At 44.5% G+C, this 24,680-nt stretch overlaps 1 long non-coding RNA gene across 3 annotated transcripts in view; it reads left to right on the top strand.

Moving 5' to 3' along the window:
• LOC140657783 (uncharacterized) overlaps positions 1-24,680 on the top strand; it is a 185,548-nt gene that overhangs the window by 95,142 nt on the left and 65,726 nt on the right. The window contains exons 4-5 of one of the 3 annotated variants that reach the window (XR_012044487.1): positions 12,573-12,653; positions 19,461-19,737. The exons of 1 other annotated variant lie outside the window; for it this stretch is intronic. This is a non-coding gene — a long non-coding RNA (uncharacterized lncRNA). Of the gene's footprint in view, positions 1-12,572; positions 12,654-19,460; positions 19,738-24,680 lie in introns of those variants that run through there. One more of the 3 variants, XR_012044485.1, reaches the window with a different exon arrangement.

Genomic DNA, 24,680 nt, shown 5'->3' with positions numbered 1-24,680 from the left:
GAAGCTCTTTCTTACTATAGCTGTTTACTGACAGATATTACAACTCCCTACAAGCTTTATCTTTCTCATATTCTTAGACAATTACATCTATAGCAACTCTAAGAATATTAACTTGAATGTGTCAATGTGGCCAGCTTGCTCTCCTGGTTATTTCAGTTGAGCACCGATTAATGCCTGCTGTAAAGACTTTGATTGCAGTGAGCATCCAACTAATGTGCTTCTTCACAGCTCCGGCTGCCTCCTCCCACTATCATCACCTGAAAACCCAGCTAGGAAATCCTACATTTTAAAATTCAGATCCAGCATCCAAAAGAGTTCCTAATGTTTTGGCCACAGGGATAATGGATACCAGAAAGTATGACAGTGGGCAGTTTGGTTGGCATCTGTGCTAGAGACGAAGGGGAGAATCAAGAAGGTTTGCAAATGTGTTTCTAGGGGGGAAAGAGATTATAAAACAGGGCTGCAAAGTCAGTAAGAGGGGATAAAAGGGAGGATGGGCTTGGGGTAATGCACCACTTGGGGAATTTTTCTTTTAGATAGCAGTGAGATTATATCTGGTGCATACAAAGAAAACAAATGTGTTGGATGGGGTCCAATGAAAATCAAGCCCTATGCAAAATGGGAGGAAATGTTTTGAATCTTATAATTTTGATGAAATGTTGAAGGAAAAGGGAAAATTTTTGAGAAAATGCATGTACATCTTTTCCTAAAGCTTTTTTCAAGCCCCCACCAACAACATTTTTCATTTTTAAATCATCAGGTCTTTTACAAAGAAAACAAAGGTGTCTTACACACTGGCAAAATGTAATTTTGTCTTTTTTTCTGCCTAGAACCAGTACTGGGTGAAATGAGAAAAATGTGAAGGGAACCCTTTGCAGCAAGGGCAACTGTAGTTAAGCAGAGCTTTCTTGAGAAAGTTTCACTTCCTAAGGTTTTTTGCTATGTTTGCTTATTTAAATGGCCACTGTATTAACCCACTTTTTATGATTTTCAAACGTCAGCAACCAACTTAGGTCTTGTAAAAGAAAAAGTGTAAAGCAGAAGGCCTGGTTCTCGTTACTCCAAGGACCTAACTGCATCAACAAATTTTGCTGCCACAGCCTTGTAAGTGGCGTTGCTGCAATATTACCTACCTGATATATCAGCATGTGTTGGGTTATTGCCAGAGGTCAAGATTGATTGAAAATACATGGCACTTCTGTACCAAGGTCTTTGGGCTAGAGGGGTTAGGCAGGACTCCGTCTCCCTTCATTCCCATTCCTCCATTCCTTCAATAGCTACGAAACTACAGCACTGCCCATTCCTGACTTGAAGGGATTTAACTACAAAAGCTATAGGAGCGCTTTTGTTGTTGCTTTTTTAATACTGCATCCTGAAACAGAGTAATTTCATTTGCAAGCTATTTAGTAGTAGACGGTACATTAGGTCATAACACGCTGAGCTGGTGAACGCAGTCTCTGGAGAGAGTGCAGCTATAATTTCTGTTTGTGACTTTGCAGTGACTGATCAATGTTTTGTTGAGTTCCTGGGGCACTGAGGAGATGGAGACACATGGAGCTGCAGGCTCTGGAGTCTTGAGAAGTTTGGATTTGCATGATAAACTGTCGAGCCTGGGAATGGGGCTTTTGTTTTTGAAAAGAACTTCTGCAGCCAAACGTTCAGGATGGATAGGAGATATTAATATATTTCAGGAGCTTGGCCAGTATGATTATATTCTTTAATATCAAGAAAAAAACCTTCAGAATTTCCAATGGCATAGTTCTCAATGATTTTCAAATTAAATGATTTGCTTTTTCTTGTCCAAAGCAACATTTTCTTTCAAAAATCCCTGTTATTTTTAAATATTCAAACCATATTTAAATAGTCAACATAAAAATGAAGCACTAAAATTTTTTAGGAACAAATGTCTCATTTGAAGCCTCCAAATTATTAATGGTTTTACTTTTCAATTCACAAAAAAATCAATTTTTTTTCCTTTCAGTGTGATTGAAATGAGTCCTCTTGACTTTCCAAATTTGCCAACGAAACAAAAAAAATTAATTATTCATCGAGTTCCAATGAACACCCTTCATAAAACTTCTGAATTATGCAAACTAATCACCTTCTGGGAAATAGGTATAGATAATTTTATGGTACAAGCTTGCAATGTGACTCAATGCCTCTTCACTTGCACACTATAACCCTCCTCACTCATCTGATTATTCAGACTTTTGCCTTGTCTATGGTTTTCAGCTCATTTCCCCCCCACTGCCACCATCGATCTTCTCTAGTTTTCCTTTGCTTACAACTAAATATTCTTTATCTTTCAAGATATCAAATGCTGCCATCCTGTGAGGCAAATGCAGCTGGGAGGACAGAAATGGTTGGACTTGGCTCATGAAGTTACTCGTAAAACTTGTCGCTGCTCTGATGGTGTCAGCAGAAATGGCGAGGAGCAGCCACCTGCCCCCATCGCACCCATGGCACCTCCAGGTAGCACGAGTACAGGGATGGCGGGGATGACAGGGATGGCAGGCCTGGCCTGCCGGCTGCTGTTGCTCAGGATCTCTAGCAGAACAGGCATTCTTGTTTGGCACAGGGAGGAAGGGATTCTCCTCACAGAGGTCTGGCCTTGCAGGTGGACCTCTAGGGAAAACAAACACGGAGAAACACAACAGAAATAAGACACAGAAGCTCAAATTGAGGGGCCAGAAGCAGAGAGGGGAAAGGAAGAAGCTTTGATCTCCCTCTCCTCTTGCAGCCACTCCGTTCTCTTCATTTTCCCCTTCTCTGTGCCCCGTGACTGCAGACGCTGCACGAGTGAGCGTGGTGGGAAGCAAGGGCTGCCAGCCTCCTCCTCACAGTCAGCCAACGCTCTCCTGAAGTGAATCACAGTCTCTCCCTCCCCGGCAGCCTCTCTGCAGCAGGACCCTGGCCTCATTCACCCACATACCACCAGGCCCTTCAGCTGACCTTAAAGAGGAACACACCTGCCTCTTGCTTTTAGTATTGCTGCTTGCAGTTTGCACAAGACGTGTTGTGTTCTCTTTCCTGCGCTTTTCGCTCATGCACAGGGCCAGCGGGGCCCCGGGGTGGTGTCCTGGGTGCCCCAGCTGAGTACCCATCCTTCTTTTTGCACTAAAATGGACAGCAGCCACATGCACACTGTGCGCATGGTGATCCATTTGCTCTGCGCTTTCAGGGATTAACTACATTTACAGCTAATCTGCATGTGCTGTTCTTGGGATCCACTTTGTTATCTTGATTAAGTGCCCATAGTTTCTTCAAGGCTTTTGCCTAGTAACCTGGTTTAATAGCAAATGTCATAAAGGCCACAGCTAGAGTTTGTACACTCCAAACTGTGTAAATGCCTACCACAGTTGTCTGCATAATTGTTGGCCATTTTTCCCCCTTGAGAGTTGGAAGTTTTCTACAAAAGTGGCTGCCTACAGTGACCATCATCCATTTAGCAGGAAAGGAAGGGCAGATACCAAGGTATTTTTTTATCAAGGACAGATCGGTTCTTTAATCCCAATGCCACAAAGAGCTCCAGCCCTTGCAGAGCAGGCAGGAGAAGGGCTTAGCTATTGGCACCTTATCTTCTGAGCTGTTTGTGCTCATTTCAGGGACATTGTGAAGCCCAGACAATCAACATGTCTTCGTGGGAAATCACGTTTCAGGTGGCTTGACCTCTGGTGAAGACATGACCAAAAGTTTGTCTTTGTGCTCTTTAGCTGCAGGCTGCAGGCAGCTCTAATTTGCATTGGCAATCATCAGCCTCCAAGAGGAAATTCTCCTCAGGGAGCAGCACTGTTCACCAACAACAGGGCCACCTCTGCTGCTACACTGTGGGCACTCATTCCATGTAGGCACACATTCCATGTAGGCACTGCTGTGCTGCTTTTGAGCTGCTAAAAGATTCCTGTTGTGACAGCAGCCTCAGACAAGGCAGTACTAAGCCTTCCCTGCCAAGGGAGGACTGGCCTGCAGCAAGTCTAACAGTTAGGTGTGTGCCACTGCTAGGGCTCAGTTCTTATCTCTTAAGCTAAAGTGGCTGTCACCCTCCCACCTCAGCATTTCCCTCAGGCAGGCCAAAACTGCCATCTTTTAAGCTATTTATTAAACTGGTGGGGGTTCTCTGTATTTATTACTGTGATCTAAGTGAGAAGACACTGCACAATGCCTGAATGATCTCATCACACAGAGAAGAAGGAAGGGCCCCTGTCCTGCGGGTGTGATTTCACCGACAGCCTGACCCCATGGAAGAGCAACTGCTACCAAAATGGGCAGGATCATTCTCTGCCCCCCAAAGTCCCTAGCCCCGTGGCTCTCCCTCCCTTGTAGCAGCACTAGCCCTTGTGCAGCTGTGCAAGCTAAATCCTTTCCCTGCTCCAGTTCATCCCACAACCAAATTAATCCCAGTGCCAGCACAAGGGGGTGGGGTAGTGCAGCTGGAGGCCAGAGGGACAGACTGGATGGCGCTGCCTTTTCTTGATGATGCTGACTGAGATCAGGTAAAGCTGATCATGAATACATGTCCTAAAATACTATCTGGCACAAAACTTTCCTGACAGTCAAGACAGGGCTGGAGAATTCCTCAAGGCTTTCTCTTCAATCACGTACATTTTGTTTGTGTTTAAATCTTTCTGAGTCTTGACTCTCCAGTGCATCATGTATAGTATATTTAATGTACAGTGAAGATCATTAAATCCTAAACATGTGATCTGCGATACAGCTGAGCTTGTGAGCAGTGACAGCTCAGGGAATAAATCAACGGAATGAATCTTTGAAATTGAAATTTATTTCTGCACAGTTGCCTGGTGAGGCACTTGAGTTTTACTCAGCTTTGACCTCAAAGGCCCCAAGCAATGACTGCAGTAGTAAAGTCTATGAAAATGCCACATTTGCTCTGATAGAAAGGGCTGAAGGAGGGCCTGAATGAATGATTGCTGTGAGAAATATCAGCGATATTGAATTTGGGCAGGGGAGTGTCTTCCAGGAGCAGATACACGGAGTTCACTCCAGAGACAGGCAGGCATGGCAAGTGAATGTGATGGGGTTAAAGCAGGACTGAGCTCTCCAAAGGATAAGGCAAATCTGGGCATGTCGGGGACCTCAGAGGGAGCTCAGGGAAAAGGAGTCCTGGGTGCCCAGAGTTTCACTGCAGCTCTCTGTGTTTATAAGGTAAATCCTGCTGGATCAGTCACAGCCATAGGAATGAGGGAGATGTGATGAACCCTGCTACGTGCCTGTGTGAGCAGCAGACACTGCTTTGGGTGTTTGCCATAAGGTACTTGCTTCTGGAATGAATGGCTCTGGGCTTCAGGAATACCCTGGCTGCACCCACACGCGTTCTTGAGCAGCTGTGCCTGGGTGTTGTAAGGTATTTAAATTCAAAGATCAAGTGTTAGCTACCAACTTGACGTGCTGGCAGGAGGGGAGCCAGCCATTACCCCGCGGGGGGCAGGGGTGAGCTGGCAGATGCCCTCACCGAAGGGCCCCACAGATGCAGAGCGAGGACGTTCCAGCACCAGCTCCAGTTAAGCAGTTTGGGTGCAGCCACCCGGCTTTGGAGGCTGAGAGGTTTTGCCAGGATTGTTCCTGGACCTGTTTGGTTTCCTAACAGACACAAGTCATACAGTCCAAAGCAAGATTTAGCCTCAGGAAAATGGTGCAAAATGAACTTTTTTTACAAGCTTTCTGAGCAGATGTTCCTGTAACTCTGGGGTTTGGCACCCTGAGGCTTTGTAAGTAACCCACAAGGTTCCCCCCTTCTAGGAAGAACATACCCTCAAATCTTAAAAACATTGCTAGCTTTTCCCCTCCCCTCCCCTGAAATACACCCACATAGACATACTTCACATTTATGGTGTGGTCATCCTCACAGTTGCCTTAGGGCCAGGTTTTGTAATCTTGTATCTAGTCCTTGTAAATGGGGCTGTGATTGCCATTGTAACAAGAAACAACAGTTGCTGACCACTGTAACTTGCCAGCCTGAAAGAGGAGGGAAAATAAAAGGGAGGGGGTGAATCTTAGTTTAATTTCTCTAAATTCAGTGTCCCCCCAAAATATTTATGTATAGCCAATTAGGTAAAGACTCTGCTATCAATGGATAATGAAAAATTAACTTAAAAACAAGTACAAAAATGAGCTGAGTACACAATGATATTCTCATCAAACCTCGACAGATGAGCAGGGCAATATATATCCTTGCGCCTTCCCTTTGGCAAGAGTGTTATGTGTTATTATGTGGTGAATTCTTAGAAAAGCATCTGCCATACCTTCCTGAAGAATTCATTTCTCGCAAGCCCTCCCCCTTTTCAGTTTGAGAGCTGTGGGTTTATACGAAGCGTCATTGTAAAACAGGTCTACCACAGCCAAATGTCATTTGGCATACTGTATTCTCAGAACCAGCAATACCATGCCCTAGGCAGGAATGACGAAATATCGAGGGTAACTATGAAACACGCGTGAGCCAAGTCTTTCCTTTCGTACCCTCCTCAGCACTGCTGCTCTTTGCTTTAATGCTGAATGGATGTGTAGCACAGCTGGGTCCCCCTATCAGATGTCCTCAAGAAGGGAATGTGCTCCCTGCTTTTTCTACTCCGTATTGCTCGCGGTCGTGCCGGGCAGACCACAGCTGAAAGCTCGGTGCCCTTCTGCAGGCGACAGACCCATTTGCACTGAGGTCTGGTTGCAGAGATTCGCAGGGCCCCAGATGAGGCACACAAGGCACATTATGGCAGGCACTGTATGAGATAAGGAAAAGGCGGTATCGATATCACAGAGGTCCAGTCCAGAGCTTGAACAAATCCAGTCCCTCAAGTTCGTTCCTCACTGCACAGTCACTACAGCACCGTTCCCCAGTCAGCAGGCGAGGCATTGCAGATGCAGCATTCTGGCAGCTATTCGGGTGGGAGCACCACACAGGGAAAAAAACAGTGGAGTTTGGATGTGTTCATGCAGAGCCTAATTCTTCTGCCAGGGAACATTTCATCATCACCGCTCATTGCTCGGTGCTGCTATTGTCGTAACTCTTACGGGGCTGAAGGAGTATCACTGCATGTGGATGTGAGGGGAGAAGCCCAAAGTTTAGCAGTAGTTTGGGAGCTTATGGGGAATGTGAGGAATATTTCCTGCTCTCCTGGGATGGAGTCATACTTTGTCTTGCACAGGTTTAAACCATGAAGCACAAGTTAAAACCAGAAATAGTTGACTAGATCAAGCAAAGCTTGTTCCTGGGTTTTGTACCATTGGGCTTTGTTTACCGACTGAGACAAGTGAGCACTATGGAGTGAACGGAGTTGTGAGAACTGGGGTGAACCTCCTGGAGCCTCCAGTTCCCTCATTTTGCATTCATAGAGAGAAAGAATCAGCAAACAGGCCCCTGACCTTTTTCTCCCCTCCCCATATCCTCTCATGTCATGTGGGAACTGTCCAAGCCAGGCCTGGGAGACCTCTGGTGCTCAGCCCTGAAAGCCACTGCTTGCAAGAACATTTGCTACTTTCGGAAATTCATCAAATTCCTCGGGGCCCTGGGGAGAGGCTGAATGGGATCTCAGCAAAAGAGGCACCTCCAAACACTTTTTCCCACATGCAGTTTTCCTAGCCTAGACTCAGCTCACAGACTGCCCATGTTGAACAGAGGACCACAGCCTGTTGTGCGTAGCAGCACACTGGAGTAGGTGGTTTGCCAGAAGGGATGCAGCTTTCCCTCCAGCTACATAATGTGTGCCGCTTCTTCTTGCAGCAGTGCAGTTAGATGCATGGCCCAAAACTGAGGTGAAGCACATCCCAAAATTTGTGGGGCGCTGCTAGTCACCTCCTTGCGGGCCTTTAAAGGCAGGAGAATTTTGATCCGGACGGATCAGCAGGTGGAGAGACACTGCTCATTGAGGTACCAGGAACTGCCACCTTTCCTAGCTGCGCCCTCCTGTCCCTCCCTCCAGCCGCTTGTGGCAGAAGGGCTGTGGATCAGTGGGAGCGTGAGGAGAGTCAGGATGTGGCCCTCGGCTATGCATGGCCCTTCGGGGAAGGCGTGTACGGGGAGGGGGGAAGAGGTGTGCAGGGGGAAGGTGCGCGCTGGGGGTTTGCAAAGACATTTGCTGCAAAAGGGCATTTCCTTGCCTTCTGCAGCCGGCCTGGCAGGGAGCGAGGCAGGAGGGGACCTGCCCAGCGGCGCTGCAGCCTGCAGCAGCCCCGCGGGCTCGGCGCCTGCCGGGCAGAGACGAGCGGGAACAGCCGGCCCCCGGCCCCGGCCTCTCTCCCGGCTGTCCCGCAGCCTCCGGTTCCGCAGCAGCGCAGCCCCGCGGCCTGGCGGCGGGCGGCGGCCGCGGGGGGGCGCGCTGGCAGCCGGGCCCGCGGGGCTGCGCGGGGCTGCGTAGGGCCCGAGGGCGAGGCAGGGCGCGGGGCCGGGCCGGGGCTCGCCCGCGGGATGTGGCAGCGGGACCCGCCGCGGTGACGCGCCACGTTTAGGCCTGCAGTTCATTGTCGTTTCCGTTGGCAGAAGCCACCTTGCGGTTTTACGGGAGGACCCCCCAACCTGTCAGCCCTCACACCTTCCTACCTCCTGTTTTTCCTTCTCTTGTGCTGTGCGTTTCCCTTCCCTTTAGCCCAAAAAAGGCATGGCAGCATGAACGCTGGTGCCCAGGGGAGCGTGCCCGCCTGCTGGGAGAGGGGCAGAGCGCGGCGCTTTTGCGTACAAGCTTTAGGGCAGCGCATGCTTCAGCCTGCTTTCACTGACTGTGGGAACACAGTCGGGTTAACAGGAGATGCCAGCGTGAATGCAGCTTTCTGTAAATTTTGGATGCGCTGAAACCCGGTGCTTTTCCATCAGCGCACCCACAAGTAGACCTACAGCAAATAGGAGCATACTCGCTGGAGAGCTTGGAGAAGAAAAACATGATCTCTTCAACCACATATGAGCCTTTCTTGTTTCATATCCATGACTCAAAAGCTCCTGTGCAAGAAGGAACCCTTTTTTTTTAGTCCGGCACTGAAGTGCTCTACAAACTCTACAAGTTTAAAGGCAGGGAAATGGTTTGCAAAATTTTTTAATGTCATTTCAGTCATTTAAAATCAATCTGCCTTGCACACTTGTGTCACAGTTAGGAAATCAATTGAATTTCTAAGTGTTTGGGCACACACAGTGATCTGTTTAAAATTATGATGGTTGCCATTTTATTCTGAAAGCAAGAAAGGCATAGATGAGCATTAAATTTCAGGATCATATTCTGTATTTCCTCATTTCCTCTTTTATTATTAGATGCTCATTTTAATTCTTGATTCATTTCTTTCCTTCTGTTTTATTTATTTATCTCCTTCTAGCTCAAAAGCTGCCCATGTACAGAAGCTTAGTTTGTTTTATTACTGTGAGGGCTTGGGTTGAGGTTATAAGTTTCTATATTTTTAACCAAAAATATACCAACCCTGTATCAGTTTCGAGCTTTCTGTTGTTTATCAAGTTGCTCAGCCTTTGCATCCAAAAGCTCACTGGTGTACTGCAAAACCCCACTGTGTCTGAATTTTTAGCACGTATCCTCTCCACCATAATTAGCAATCCTCACTCTGCACACTCTTGAGTCATCATCCAAATACTCCAGTTTTCATCTATTTTTTCATCCTGGCCAAGTCAGACCGTGAATCCAAATGACCCCTGAATACTGGGTGGATAACATTTTTACCTGAAATGATTAAAGCTTTGATCTGTGTTCAAGGGGAAAAGCTGAATTTCTGTGCAACCAAGTAAAAATTGAAAGAGTAAAGAGAGCTGTTGCTTGTGCCTTCCCCACTGTGATTACTTCAGGCAGCACCTCAGGCTCATTTGAGTGTTGTAGGTCTTAGAGGATGGCAGGGCTTAGATAAGCAGTGTAGTCCTGTCCCCCAAATTACCATATATGAGTTACTGTACCACTGACATGGTTAGCTGAGCAGTCATGGTACAGAGACAGGGAGTTTTGTGAGGCCATTTGACCTAAGTAGCTCTTTGGCAGTTGTCTGCCTCTGTGAAGCTCTGGACACTATAAAGCCTTTTAATTCTTTTTCTCTTAGCAAGCACTCAAGCCCACAGAGTTTTTCTTCTCTGAGGGCTTGCATGTAGCCTGTGTCACTTAAGTCCATCTGTGAAGTCTTTGAAAGTCTTGAGCCCAACCATACCAGCCTGTGTGAAGAGCTGGGTCAGGATTTTCTTGCTGTGGATCGGTGGCGTAGCTTTGCTCAAGCCAGAAGCAGATGACCTTCAAGAAGCAGAAGCAACCTGTTTTCCCAGACTTGTCTTCTAACTGGTCAGAGGAAACACTTGGACTTAGCTAGGCAGGAGTTAAGAATGGTGGGTGAGGTTGGGCCGTTACTAATTGGCACGTTTCAGTGGGTCACAGCCAGAGAGCAGAGCCCCATTGCTGGCAGTGGTGCGACTCAGGACACGGTACCTGATGTTAGTCGAATGTGTCAGAATATCATGACAGCACAGCAAGCTCTGGCTGCAGGTCTTGTTTGTTTAGATGGCAATGAACGATTAGGCCAGAATCAGTCCCTCTAGAAAGATCATTTCAATGTTTCGAAATTTTAAAATAATTGCCTGTTTTATGTTGCATAAATGCTCACAGAACTGGCTGTTGGGTCTAGCAAGGAGTTGTGTTAAACAAATACACACCCATTGTAACAGAGGGGATGTGCTGCTGTAGTTACAAGATGGAGTATCCAGTAGGAAATCTTAGCTGAGGTACTGACTAGCCTATCCTGTTTAAAGTATATGTGGGTTAATGCCTTCTTTCAGTACTATAGTGATGTCTTTATTCTTTTTGTCTCTTGTTAGTCTGGCACATAGACAAACCAGTGTCAGAATAATTTAAAAATCAAGTCGTAAAAGGGGGTGAGACATTTCTGTTCTTAAAATAGCAGTTTCTTTTGAAGCTATGAATGAAATGGATTTATCCGTGGAGGGGATGTGTGTGTGCGGGGGGACGCTGCCTCCTTTCAAGATAGCTCCCTTAACTGTGGCAAAGAATAAAGAAGTCTGCACTGGAAGGATTTCTCCTCTAATCTGAATTTTCTGCACCATCTTGACCAGTCTTGCTTAGGCAAAAGTCACCCCAGACTTGAAGTAGATGAGTCTTCCTTCTGCAAGCACTTGGTTAATATCCAGGTCTGGGTGACAGCAGACAGGAACGGTCCCTTAGAGCCTCTCTGGCAATAAAGGAAAGGCCCTCCTACACTCATCAGTGGGGCTGGAGGTCACAAGAGCACTTGGAGGACCAGCAAGCAGTTTTCTACCCACCTATGAGGAAATACCTGCTCTTTTACAGATGGATGTCAGCAGTGATATCTTGCTACTCCCTGCCCAGATCACTCTTCCTTTCCAGCTGATGTTGTGGACGAGGCCAATGATATTATTCTCCTAGAGTTTGTGGCAGAGTAGCCAGCTCAAACAGAAGATGAACCAAACAGATGGTAGAGTGGAGCACAAGAGATGGGAAGGTTTTTCTCTAGGAACTGCCTACGGCAGGCTGCTAGCCAATGCAGGTGTCTGCATCTAAGGTAGTTCTCCAGAGCCCCCTTCAAATCAGCAGAGAGAAATCATCTGCTTACTGGAGATGTCAGAAGTTCGATGAGATGAACCCCACTTCTTTAGGCTCTCTGTCATTGGCCATGAGTGTGGACTCACTGTAGTAAGTGTCAAATACAGATCTACATAAAATGACTGCAATACAGGTCATTTTAACCATGTGGATGGGAAACTTACAATCATGGCATTTTTGTGAATAAACAAAGCAACTAGGAAAATGGTGAAATGGGTCTCTGCATAGTCCTGGTAAGAAACAGGATCAATCTGATAGGAATGAAAGAACTGAGTTCAGAGAGGATCATAGAGATTTGACATTAAATCAGGAGCTGAACTATTTCTAGGGCAAAATATTCATTAATACAAGGTGCCCAGGTGTAGAAGACAGCTATTATATGGTGGTAGGATAATGAAATGGAAAAGCAAAGGAAATACATTCTCTCCCATGAGATTTATTAAGTGTTTGTGCTCCTTCACTGAGGACTCTTTCCTAGTTTTCATTTTTTGCTACAACAAATCTCTCATTATTTCCACCAGGGTGTTACTTTATTGTGCACCAGAGGAGGGAGATACATGCCCACAAACCTTCCGAGAAACACATTTACAGGAAATAAAAACCACACAAGCAAGTCTTTCTGCCCCACTCTCTGTGTGAAGAGTAAGCCCTTACTCTCTTTCACACCTGTTAAATAGCTTAGCTCAGGATTAAACTAGTGCTAACTATTGAAAATGTAGTGGGCTACATAGTGATCATCACATGGTCTTCACCAGGTGCTGCAATGTACGAGTATTATCTGAGGAAATCATAGCCCACTGAGGATCATACACAAATGACAATCACTGCTGTTCTAAGTAGTCCATCTTTTTAATTGCTTTGCTGGCAGATGGATTCTGCACGGGGTCTCATTTTCTCACTGCAGGCTGCCTTTGGCTTTTTGCACTTTCTAATCAGATAATTCAGTATGGTTTGCAGATACATCACACTGCATAGGTATATACACCACTAAAAAGATCTCATGGTTTTTTTCTGCAGGGTTGGAGTTGCTCCATACTGGTGACTTAACCCTTCATAACCTAAAACAACTCAATAGAAAAGGAAACAGATTTTACACAGGTAAGGGTTGCCATTTTAGCTTTGAGATAATGGAGAAACTTCCACTTTCTCTCCATCCTCCTTGCCATGTGAAAGAAATAAAAGGTTGACAGTCAGGCTCTCCATTTAGGTGAAAGATTCAAGCTTCAGGCTGTGTCCTGAAATACTTTTTAAGAGCATCTGCAAACTTTTTGCAAAATTATTTGCTTTATTCAGCAGGGAAAAGATAAGATAATCCGACATTTTGGCCTCATATGGGGCTCTTTCAAAGTGTATGGAGAACTCAAAGGCTTTTAAAAGAATCCATGTCCTAAAAACTTAATGGATTATTTAGGTGGCATGTGTAGTTCAGCCTTGTAGTGCCTGAATTGGTCTCTGTACATGTGGTGGCTCAGGAGTGCCTGACTTATTTAAATCACTTTCAAGTACTTCTCTCTGGGGAATAGGGATCCCATATTGATTTGTGGTTTTGTTGCTTCAGAGTATCTGATTCCTTGAAGAGCTTGTGTTTGTCCTTCTTTTGCTTGTTTGTAACAGAAGGTTGTTTTGAATGTGCAGCTATTCTTTGTGTGTCTCACTCTTCACAGTAAGACTTTTCACCTTCTCAGGACCCAGGCTGTTGCCAAGTGGATGGCTAAATTTCTTCTGAGGTTTTGAAGGAACTCTTCTTCACATGGCTGTCCTCTCGGTGCACAGGACTCACCAAGCCACATCAAGAGGGCTCTGTTTCAGGAGCAGAGACCTCAGATTTAAGGGCAAAAGAATCATTAGACAGCCTCTGTGCTTGTATTTTTCTATTAGTCCTTCAAACCAACTTATGAGTTGCCATACTATTTCCCTAGGGAATGAGATTCCTGCTCTAATGTAGAGGTATCTCGTCCTACAACTGATGTCATCAATGAGATTCAGTATTTGCTAAACAAATACCAGCACATGCTGATATTGCAAAGAGGGCACAGTACTTGTGCTTTCATTCAGCATCACCGTAGCCAATTTCCCTGTCCTGTCGGTTAATATTTGCAAGCGCAGCTGGAACCTAGAGGCCAATGGGCTGTAGATGACAAATTTGTTTTGATCCAAGGAAGGGAGGGTTCCTTTGAAATAAAAGGTATTTGATAATAGAACATTAGTGTTGAAATCTAAATTAACGTGATCCAATTGCCAAGGCTTTCTCGCTGCAGAAGGAGGTTAATTAAGCAGCAATCCCTTCTCCTGAGCAGTCTCTGCTTTGAGAGAATGAGTAACAACATGAGCTGGAGTCTACAGTACATAATGCCATTAGGTTTATTACTCCCCTTTTACAGCTTGCAGTAAAGAGAACTGTTGCAATTAATGAATGAAGTGGATACAACCCTCCAGTCAAGGTCAGGGTGAGGCATAAAATGCAGAGCCCAGTTCTGCCCAAGTCATGTGATGGCAGGAGAAAACACCATAGTTTGTCAGGAAAGGAAAATGGGATCAGCTCTTCCCCTCAGTGCAAAGAAATCTCTCCCTCACATATGTTTGACAGCATCCTACCAAAGCTCTCCAGGAGTGATACGTGGGAGCACAGAGGAAGTTAATGAAAGTGTCAGTAGCCGGGGAAGAGAGAGACTGTTCAACCAATTAGCCAGAAACTGGAGACACTCCTCTGCAGAATGCGTGCTATGGCAGGTTATATGTGCTGTTATGAAAAAAAAAGATGGCTCCAGTTCCAAATTTCATGGTCTTGCACCAGTATAAATCCCAAACAGTCACTGCTGACAGTTCACTGAGATGGTAGAGAGATGTAGATTGTTTTCCTCTTTTCAAGCATTAAACTGGTGCTTGACTGAAAACAAAGCCAGCTAAGCCCGAAAGGCAGTAACAATATATATTCCTTTCTTTTCATTCCTTTTTCCTTGGTTATACACCCAATGTAAAAGCAAACAGCCACACATGCCAATCACATTACAATTCCTTAAATTTTCTTGTATTCTGTTTCCCAGTCAATCAGCTCTCATCTGTTTTGCTTTTACCCTCTAAACTCTTCAGGGCATAGAATATCACTTTTCAGCTTGTACAGTGTGAAAAAATAGATCTTTGATTATTACTGTAATATTGGTGCATATTTGTGATCACAATGATTGCAATTGCAGAAAATGGAAATAATAAAGATTATTTCTCAAAGCTCCTATTAAAGGCCATGAGATGATTACTAGCTAATGACAGAAACATTTCTTTCAGAACAAGCTAGTCCATCATGAAGGCTTAATATCTTCCACTGGAGCAGCTAGGTTTGTTGGAAACAGGACACCATTGCCAGATGGAGGATAGGTCTGTGTGTTTACGTTCTGATGCAAAATGCATGTGAAAAGCCTCAAGAGTTCTGGGTCCCCCAGGATGAGGCAAGAGAGTTAGTAAGATATACTTTGCAAGAGGCCTGAGCAATGCATTCAAATAGCAAGTTTCGTCAGGCATGGTTTTTTTCCATTAGAAAGGGCCATACTTTGCCAACCAGAGAACAGGGCAATCAGCAGTCACTGAGCAGCATGGACTGTTTGTGCAAGGAGACCTTACACTGAGCAAAGCTGGGGAAATAGAAAAGCTTGCTGGCATAACTGTAAAAGAAACATTATATACTCACAGAACTGACTATATGTGTGTATGTTTACCCCCTCCCAACCGTATACACGTTCCCCATGGGGAAAAGAATTTTCAGTATGTTCGAATTTGAGGGGGGTGAGGTGGGGCTAGAGAACCATAAAAGAGCTTCCTTTTGCCCTTTGAGAAACACTCATTTGTCTTCTGGCTTGTGTATGCATGCTTGAAATGCACTCTGTTCCTCCTCCTTATATCACCCCCAGTACTATGATGTTGCAAAGTTGTTGCGAGTCAAGCATCAGCAATTCTCTCCCTGATGGAACTGCTTCTGAGCAGTGCTGTGCTTGAATACAGTGTGAGGGGACTACCTGTGGTTTCTGGGTTGTGAAATGAGAGATATCACTTACAGAGCTCTCTGTTGATACTGCTTTCTTGGCTTCCCTTTGATGATGACTCGTGAAGCCGTATAAATAAGTGATGAAGTGAAAAATAAGCTCTGGAAAGACCACAGCTCTGATGGCCAGATGTGTTCCAAGTGGTAAATAAGAGGCCCATCAGAAAGGAAGTGAAATGTGTGGAAGGAAGAAAACAAGAACATTTATGTGTTTCTGTCCCAGCCCCTGCAACTTTGCAGGTTTGTTTTTATACTTTCCCCTCCATGGCTTTTAGTGCTGCCATTTGCTGAGGAAGGGACGAGGATCTGATATAACACCTTCTAAAGCTATCACTGTGATTTGTACTACAATATGAGGAGCTTGACCAAGATTTGGGGTCCCAGGTACTCTACAAAAATGTAGTGACTAGTAATGCATAGTCCAAAGAGCTTGCAGTCTCAATAAGGAAGATACATATGAAGTGCCAATGGAAGCTCAGAGGCAGCACTGAGGATAAAGCTTATTTATTTCCGCTTCTCTGTGTCATCTCTATATTGCACTGCTTCTGCCAGGTCTTTCTGATGCCCTCAGCCCAGTTGATCTTGGCCACCAAATTGTTGAGTTGTAGGGACAGAAGGTGTCTTAGACCAACTTCTTAGCTACCCAGAGATTCAAAGAGCTTCAGGACATCTGCAGGAATAGATGAAGGAATAGACTTCAGTCCATTCTAGAGAATGGCAGGCATGTTACAGGTTAATACACATAGTGGTATATATTATTTAATGTTTTGGTCAGACATGTCTTTATTCTTGCTGTACATGAATATGCTTGCAATCTGTGCAAGAATAAATTGCAGACTAATTTATTCTTGGTATGCAAAGCAAGTTCCACAGTTTGCAGAGGGAATGTATGCCAAGGATGCCCTGTCAATACCCTGGCAATCTTCATGAGGAATAAAAAATGAGTCAGTCTGAACCTCCTGCTCCCAAGCCAGGCACATCACCTTCACTTGTGCCTCCTTCCTGTGTAATGGCCTCCTTCCTGTCTAATGAGGTATATTCTTGATCTTTCCTGAAGAGCAATGGGACAGGTGATCTTCACGAGGCCCCAGCCTGGTGGCGCAGACAAATTCTGACACAGGTCTTTGACCTTCTGCTGCCTTCGGTTTGCCATACTCCCTTACCACAGTGTAATGCTATGCCCCTTTACTCCTTCACTCCCACAGCAGCAGACATGCTGTCTCCTTTCTAAAGGGACACGTGCTTCCCAACCCTGTCTTCTGGTAACCAAAGGTTGTCATCCTGTGTCCATAAGTGTCCATCTTGGGTTATGGAAAGTCTGTGAGAGATGGGCAACTCTGTGACCGCAGAAAAACTCATTACAAAAAAACCCCAAAGCCTACAAGTGATCAGACAGAGATTAGGTCCTTTTGTTCCTGAGAAGCAGGCAGATCCATGCAGAACACACAGACATATGCTGGCAATTTCCTGTGGTGCAAGGTGAGGGAGGATGGGAGAAATGCATGGACTATAAAAGCAGCCATTGTGCTCTGCAGCTTGTGTCTGGGAAACCCAGCTGGAAGGTCTGAGCTGTGGCAGAAGCGCAGAAGTGAAACTGCAGCTGTGACCAGACTGGATATTTTCTGGCTCAAGCCACTAGTTCCTTTTGTTCCTGTGGAGCAGAGAGTCCCCCACAAGATGCACACGCACACAGTGGTGTAGTGCAGTGGGTAGAGTTTACAAGTGGTGTGAAGAATGTCTCAGTTGTGCTTTCTGCCCTCACAACTGCTGAGCTTCATATGTGTGCATGAAGACCATGCCTCTGCTTCCCCCTTCATTTCTTTTTTTCATTTTTAATCTTCTCAAGCAGGGACTGGCACATCACTCCTGTGTTTGTCGCATGTATAGTTTGTATATGTCACAAGTACAACTTCTAGCTCAGCATAGCGCCAGCCCAAGTGCTTTCCAGATGATACTATAGCAGAGATGAAGCATGGAGAGGATGAGCCCACTGGCTCCCGCTGGGGGAGGAGGCACATTTAGTGCAAGCCAGCGTTCACAGTGATGATGAGTCACACAGGTATGCACAGTAACTACAGTGGTGGCCCTTCCAACACCCGCAACATCCTTTGCAGTGTCCCTTGGTTTCCTGTTACCAGCACAAAAACTGCTTTTAGCAAGTTAAACCTGTTGCTTCCCTGTATTTTCCCCCTGCCTTGGATCCTTTAGTATTTTGCTGTGCCTTTGCAGTCTATATGTGTCTGAGATCCTAAACTTGGAGAGATCACAGCATGAACTCACTCCTAACTGATCTGAGAATGATACTCAGCTGCTAGTGCTCATGCCATTCAACAAGAGGCAGCAGTGGATTGATCTGTGCCTCAAATTTCACAGGTCTTTGGTTCTAATCTTTTTCTTGTGCTGTTCTCTAGTCAAAAGTGCTAAACATTAGTTTGTTGACCCAGATTGCAACCCAGTATTTACATGAGGGAAGAAGACACTCCCACAGCAAGTTGCACAGATGTGCAACTTCCTCACACAATTAATGATACTAACATCAATTGGATTCCTCCCCTCAGTAAACGGACAGAAGAATTTGTTGTTTGCAAGAACAAGGAATTAATCATTATTGACCAAGCATTCATTATGGCAGCTATCAAGAACAAGTGAGTTTTATTTTTGTCAAGAGGTCTGTTTAGTGGGGAAGGTGAATGTCATATTTTGCACTTGGGTGAGAAGGATTAGTCAGGTCCTTGATTTGCTTGGACTGTAGCTGGGGCACAAGAGTGCAACATGCACTCTTGCTTGATGATTAGAACAGCTGTAGCTGAGCTACAGGCAATCCACTCTCTGATCTGTAGTTGAAAAGGGATGGTCATCAGTGTTCTCACTGGGGTTAGTGATAAAAGGGAGAGTCTTACGAATATATCTCAAATCCAGGGCTAGAGCAAATTACAGCAAATTTGGAGGTGGAGGAAAGTCTTATTTTTAAATACAGATACTCTGAATTTATAATTTTTCATTTTTCTGATACTTCTTATATCTCAGAGGCTGGTGAGTTGACCCAGGCAAGTCAGCACACAGGCCAGTCAAACATCATTAATCTAGAGATATCTTAGACCAAATGAGCATGCTGTGCTTGATGTGCAATCCCAGACATATACTCACTGTTTTTTTTAATTTTATTTTTACATATACATATAACAACAGGGAGAAAAGACAGAAGCTTGCATCTGTGTTTGTACAGTTGTTTGCATGTCCATATGTAAAGTACCCCTCAGTAGTTCCAATGTAGGAGATGCCTTTGCTTTAAATCTTTCCTAAAATAGTGAGTTCTGTGCAATGTATGCAGCAAGCAGTGTATAGCTGTGTGCAGAGATTCACTCTGTGTCACAGGCACAAACATGCAAGCACAGAAGAACCACATCTACATCTTCTACACAGATGCTAACACTTGTGCCATGGGTGGTGATCCAGGGCTTCCAGTTTCTGCTAGCATCCCTCAATAGCAGCCCGAACAAAATGTTCTTCTCTAAATTGATTGCATGGCAGATAGCTTTTCTTGTTGCAAATCCCCATAGTTCAGCAGATAGGAGGAGAGGGGAGGGAAAATCAAACTCCATGCCCTGAGAGCCAGGCTATCTTAGTGGTTTACAAATGACCTTGGTGATCTGCAGTCATTCTGGGCACTCGATATTGCTCAAGTCCCTCTGTCTCCCTCTCTCTTGCCCTCTCTCTCAGCATAATAAAGCTAAGGAAATCCAGGAGACTAAATTCAGTGCTGCAGATTAGTGACGGGAAGGAAACTGGATACGCATGAATTAAACAAAACCATTTGCCTTCTCTGATCTGCAGATGTTTTTCTCTCAGAAATGCAACTTCTTTTTTTGCAGGTGACACCCACGCATCTCCTTCACTTACTGGCGATGATAATAAAGGAGATAAACAAATGGAGCTCATGCAGTTAGACTTAATCTTTGTATGTCATCATCACCAAGCAAAGCCACAGCAATAGGAAAACAGAGCTGTTTGCTGCTGCTCGTTTCTAACTGACATTTCTTCACCAAGTTGCTCATGTAACCTATGGACTCTTTGAACTTCATTTTGTGCCTTCTGTCTTTCACAGTGTGTGGGTAGTGCCATGCAGTGCTGAGCTGCGGTACATATATCCTCCACCTATACCCCGGTCCTCATTTTGCCTCCCTGCCTCACTGGTTTGAAATCAGATTGCAGAACTACAACAGAAACTCCTTAATAAAAATTTTAAAAAGGGTAACAAGAAAGGAATACTCTAATTTTAAAACCTTATACTGCAGGTTAAATGTAGGATTTGTAAGTAAGTAGTCCTTTAGTTCAGAAAGGAGAAAAGACAGAAATAAGGGTATTTGAATAATCTTTTTTGGTTAAGTGTATATGCATGGTTATTTTGAATTAAATCTCAGGAAATAACCACAGAACCTTCATCCTTCCAAGGGCTGCTTTTATTGGAGGAAATTCACTGGAGCTGCAGCCCAAACTAATGCATTTCTCTAGCTGCTGGAGACAAGCCCTGGAGTCGCTTAACTCCACTTTTCCTGCAGTCAGCCATTCATCCATCCATCCTCCTTTCCAGCCTGCTGTGGTTTGCTTGGCCATTGCCCTTTGAATATTGCTGCTTTCGTCTCAAGAGTTTCCTGGGACTCAACAGTGCGCCCAAGTCCACGCACAGGACCTAACATGGCTTTCACCAGCAATGCAGCTAGTTTCTCGTTGATGCATAGCAGCCTATGCACTAAAAAGTACTTCTTCAGGCAAGAAGGAGTAGAGTGTTTTTAATACTGTTATTTCTAGTATATGGCCAGGGAGAGGCAGAAGTCTGCTTTGTGTAGTGCTTCCTGCAGCTGGTTTGTTCATTTCCATCCCCTGGGGGACTGTTCCAGAGTTTCACTGAAGTGGTTTCAGAGTGGTTTCTCCTTTAACCCCTCTTGCTTCTCCCGTCCTTAGTGGTGGATTGCTCCATCACAAGGCTGGACTTCAAAGTAGTGTCAAGTTTGTGTGTCTGCAGCAGGGAGAGAGGTTATTCCCTTGCTGTCCAATTTTGTATCTTCATAGTCTCATACTTTTTTGTTGTTGTTAAGATAAAACATTGGCATTACTTCAGCATTCTGCTAATGAGAGAAAGAGCTACACGGGTTAATGCTCCCAAAGGCGACATTCCGCCCTGGACTTCAGCCTCTGCCCCTGTGCATCAGGAGCTGATGAGCTATGCAAACAGAGAAACAATTTCCTTTCTCCAGCTAGTTTTGATTTGGCTGGGGAAGGCTGAGAAGCCCAGGATGAAATGCAAGCAGCCCACTTCATCATTTTCATGAGAAAAAAAACCAGCTCCCATCTTGACCACTTGTGTTTGAAGATTAAAGTAGCCCGAGAGCTGTCACAGGCAGCAAGGATAGCAGGAAAATTAGTTCATTCTGACTCACAGCAGAGTTATCTAATTTAATGGGGCATTGACAAGGCTGTCGGGCATTACCTTAGCTATTATCTAAGTTAGCCTATTGATGGTTGTGTCCTGCTACAGCCCTCCATATGAGGGGCTTGAGATGTCACTCTGACTCTGTACCTGCAGTGTCGCCAACCGAGTGCCTGCTCTGACAACACCTGGAGCCTCTCACTGCAGCCTGCGCTTGCTCCAAGGGAGTGGACCAGCATCTCAGCAGTGTATGCTCAGATGAGATGGCAAAGTCCCTGTAGCCAGGGAAAAAAATGCAATTGTAATTAAAGAGCCACTCCGGTCACACAAGGGGGCAGAAGAGAGGCTGGATAGGAAAGCTTCCTTCTGGCATTTCCTGCCTTTGATTTCTTAATTTTGCAACCTGATCTCTTTTCTTTTAAGGTATTTTAGTATGTAATTTCTTAAGCTTCTTTATTTTGAGCAAAAGGATTTTGTAAAAAGGGCATTTGATCCTCCCACCAGATTGCAACCACTATGTTAATTTCCATAGAACTGTACTGTTACAAATTGCTTGCTTGTGTCTTTGTTTTTGCTTGGTTAGGGAGTAATCTTTCCTGACTGAAAAACTAGAGTTGTTCCAGCCCAAGAGAAGACTTCAACCTGATCCAGAATAGTTCCCTTGAAGGAATAAAAAGCCAGTGAGGAAAAGGAATGATGTGGCCGCATAATGATATAATGGCTAGGAAAACTGTGGCATTTGAAAATTCCTGGTCATTCCAACGGTCAGATGAATGAGACAGAGCCAGCTCCCCAAAACTGTAGTGCTCCTGGTAAGTTTATGGGTCCTGAAAATAAAGTTACATTTCGTTTTTATTAACAAAAAAAGGAGAAAAAGTAAGAACCAGTGCCATAAAGTTACATTTCATTTTTATTAACAAAAAAAGGAGAAAAAGTAAGAACCAGTGCCTTGATGCTGGAGATCCAGTAAAAACAAAAACAAACAAAAAACCAAAACAAAACAAAAAACACCATGAATTTAAGACCATTCAACTTTTTGTCTCTTTGCAAATGGGTTTGTATGAAATTGGCAGCCTCCTAATACTTTGTCAGCCAAATTGGCTAGATCAGACTATCTGCATGCCCTTGAGGCTGGAATAGTAACATACTGTAATGTGATGCTCTAACAAAAGCACCTAATTGTGAAGAACAATCCATTTGCATCAAGATAAGCAGCTAGTAATGTTTCCCTCTCACAGCCACTTACAGACACTGACTTCGGCTACAAATTACTGCCTAGTGCTGTTTTCAGCCTTTCTCACTCTTTATTGGACCTTAACAAAGCTGATGTTGTACTCATTACCCTAACCTGTTTTCTGGTTAGTGTGAGTGACTAACAAAATTATGTCTCGGTCTGTGATTCATCTTGAATAAAGTATTTTCCAGTCACACAGCAAAAGCGTTGCTGAAAGTGGAAAGATTTGATCTTTAGCATTGAAGCCTTTGCTTGTGTTCTCCTAAAACTCAAGCTTTTTGTACCATGTTATTTATTAGTATCAAACATACCATCAGTAGCCAAAGTTGCTTCTGCTGTCAGGGCATGTCTACAGGCATAATGAACTTGGCAATAGCCAAAAGTCTGCTATGCACAGGAAATGAAACGTACAGAAATTAAATGCACTGTGGGAAGCACGTGGTGTGTGGGATTCCCACGTGGTTGTTTGGCACGACTGAAAATCTGAAGATGATGGGAAAAATCAAAGGGATGAAAGACCCCAAATCCTTCAAACAGAAAACAAGTACCTATCCAATCACCACATGGCTCCAATCTCCTATGGCAACTCCTTACCCCAAACTGAAGAGGAATGTGGCGTACAAGACTGTCTTTGTGAAGCAAATAACTAGTCAGGGGTACATGTGGAAGGCTGCACAATGGTGTTAGAGATTAACAAATTGGATGGGTTCCTGAACTGCTGAGTCTGGCATAGAAACTAAAGTAAAGGAGATGATATGCAAAGAAGGAAGATGTGATATTGTTTGACAGACATGCAGGGTTCATGTTTATAGCTGCAGAAGAAAGAAGAGGCATTACGAAGACTCTGATACAGGATGAGGATATTGGAATTTGGGGGATTCAAACTAGAAGGAACGTCCAAGACTTTTGGCTTTAGTAAACCTGACAACCCCAACGGTGAAGGTTCAAGATACTGCAAAGATAGCATGGCCTACCTCCTCGGCACTCGTCTTCCTAGGGGATTGGTTCCTGGAAGCACAGAAGAGCCAGAGTGTTGTTTTGTACTGTGCTGGAGACGTGCAGAACAGGAATCAGCATGCAGGGGGCTGGAGCTGCACAACCCTTGGTTGACCCCTTGCAACATATGTTGATTGCTGTTCAGATATGATGACTGCAGATCAGATGTTCGTTTGACACTGAGATCCAAAAGTGGGGGAAAGAGGATGAAAAATTAAATCACTGTTCGGCAGAATTATATCTGCATTTGAATTAAGACCTGTGTGCAAGGCAGAAAACCCTGTTGCTCTCTCCCTACCCTCCATGAGGCACAGTTTCCAAGTTTGGAGCAGCAACAGAGGGAGGTTTCTCTTTACATCATCCCGTAAACAGCATATAGACCCCAAAGGCCGGGCTAGGGAGGGCCAGGGCTGTCCTGGCATGTTATGCATTGCCTAAAACCAGATGGAATAAATTAGGATTGTTCTGTTTGTCATATATGCTAATCCACATATGCAGAGCCAGACTCCAGGCTTAGCTGGCTTGCTTCTCTGCAAACACTTTCTTTTAGTCCCTTACAGTGGTGGATAAAAGGTATTTATTTGTTTCTCATCTCCAACAGTCTGTAATTCGTGTCCCTACAGTGCTTTAATATAACGGCAATGTCCACTTCAACACAGTGCTGGGGCCTCTCTTGTCCTGGTTCTCCTCATTTTTTTCATTATATGTTTAGGATGTTTCCCTGTATCTCCCCTTCTTTTTGGTCAGTCAAATGAATTAATACTTTTTCCAGATGTTCCAGGACTTACTTTCCAGTATCATATCCTGGGAGCTATCAGTATGTTTTAAATATGAAAATTACAAAAGTGTTAGGGGAAGGAAAGCAAATTATACCAACATTTGCTTTAGAAAGTAATACTTTCCTCTGACTAGCCTCAGGCCCAATGCATTTATTCAGGATTTAATTTACTGTACCTATTTAATAATTTTAAAAGGAGATTGCAAAAAGTATAATAAAACTCTAAGGAATGTAGATATAATGAAATAGATGTCTAAAAATACCTAATCTATATCTGAATATACAGATATGCAGTTTAAACAAAGAATGTTTACCCTGTTCTATGCTTTTGATACACATTTGCCATCTCACCTTACATTTGCACAAGAAGATATGATTTTTCACAGCACATTGTAATCAGAGCACTTTTTAATGTTGTGTTATACAATGACAACACTGGTAGATGGCACGGAGCATGGTGAGACAGTGCCGTACCCTTACAGAGGACTGTGCCCAGCCTGCTGCTGTCTGCCAGGAGTGGCTGGATGCCCCTGGCACAGGATCATCCACTTCTCCCCTCTAAGTGAGGAGGGAGGTGGCAAGGTGTTAGCATCCCACAGTCAGTGCCAGCAAGGAGGGCCAAGCTGGGACCATACAGGGACTGCCATGGGTCCTGC

Source organism: Ciconia boyciana, chromosome 10 (genome assembly GCF_034638445.1).
Source record: "Ciconia boyciana chromosome 10, ASM3463844v1, whole genome shotgun sequence".
Lineage (NCBI taxonomy): Eukaryota > Metazoa > Chordata > Aves > Ciconiiformes > Ciconiidae > Ciconia > Ciconia boyciana.
The sequence above is the reverse complement of the archived record's forward strand: the minus strand, read 5'-3'. Positions and strand labels throughout refer to the sequence as shown.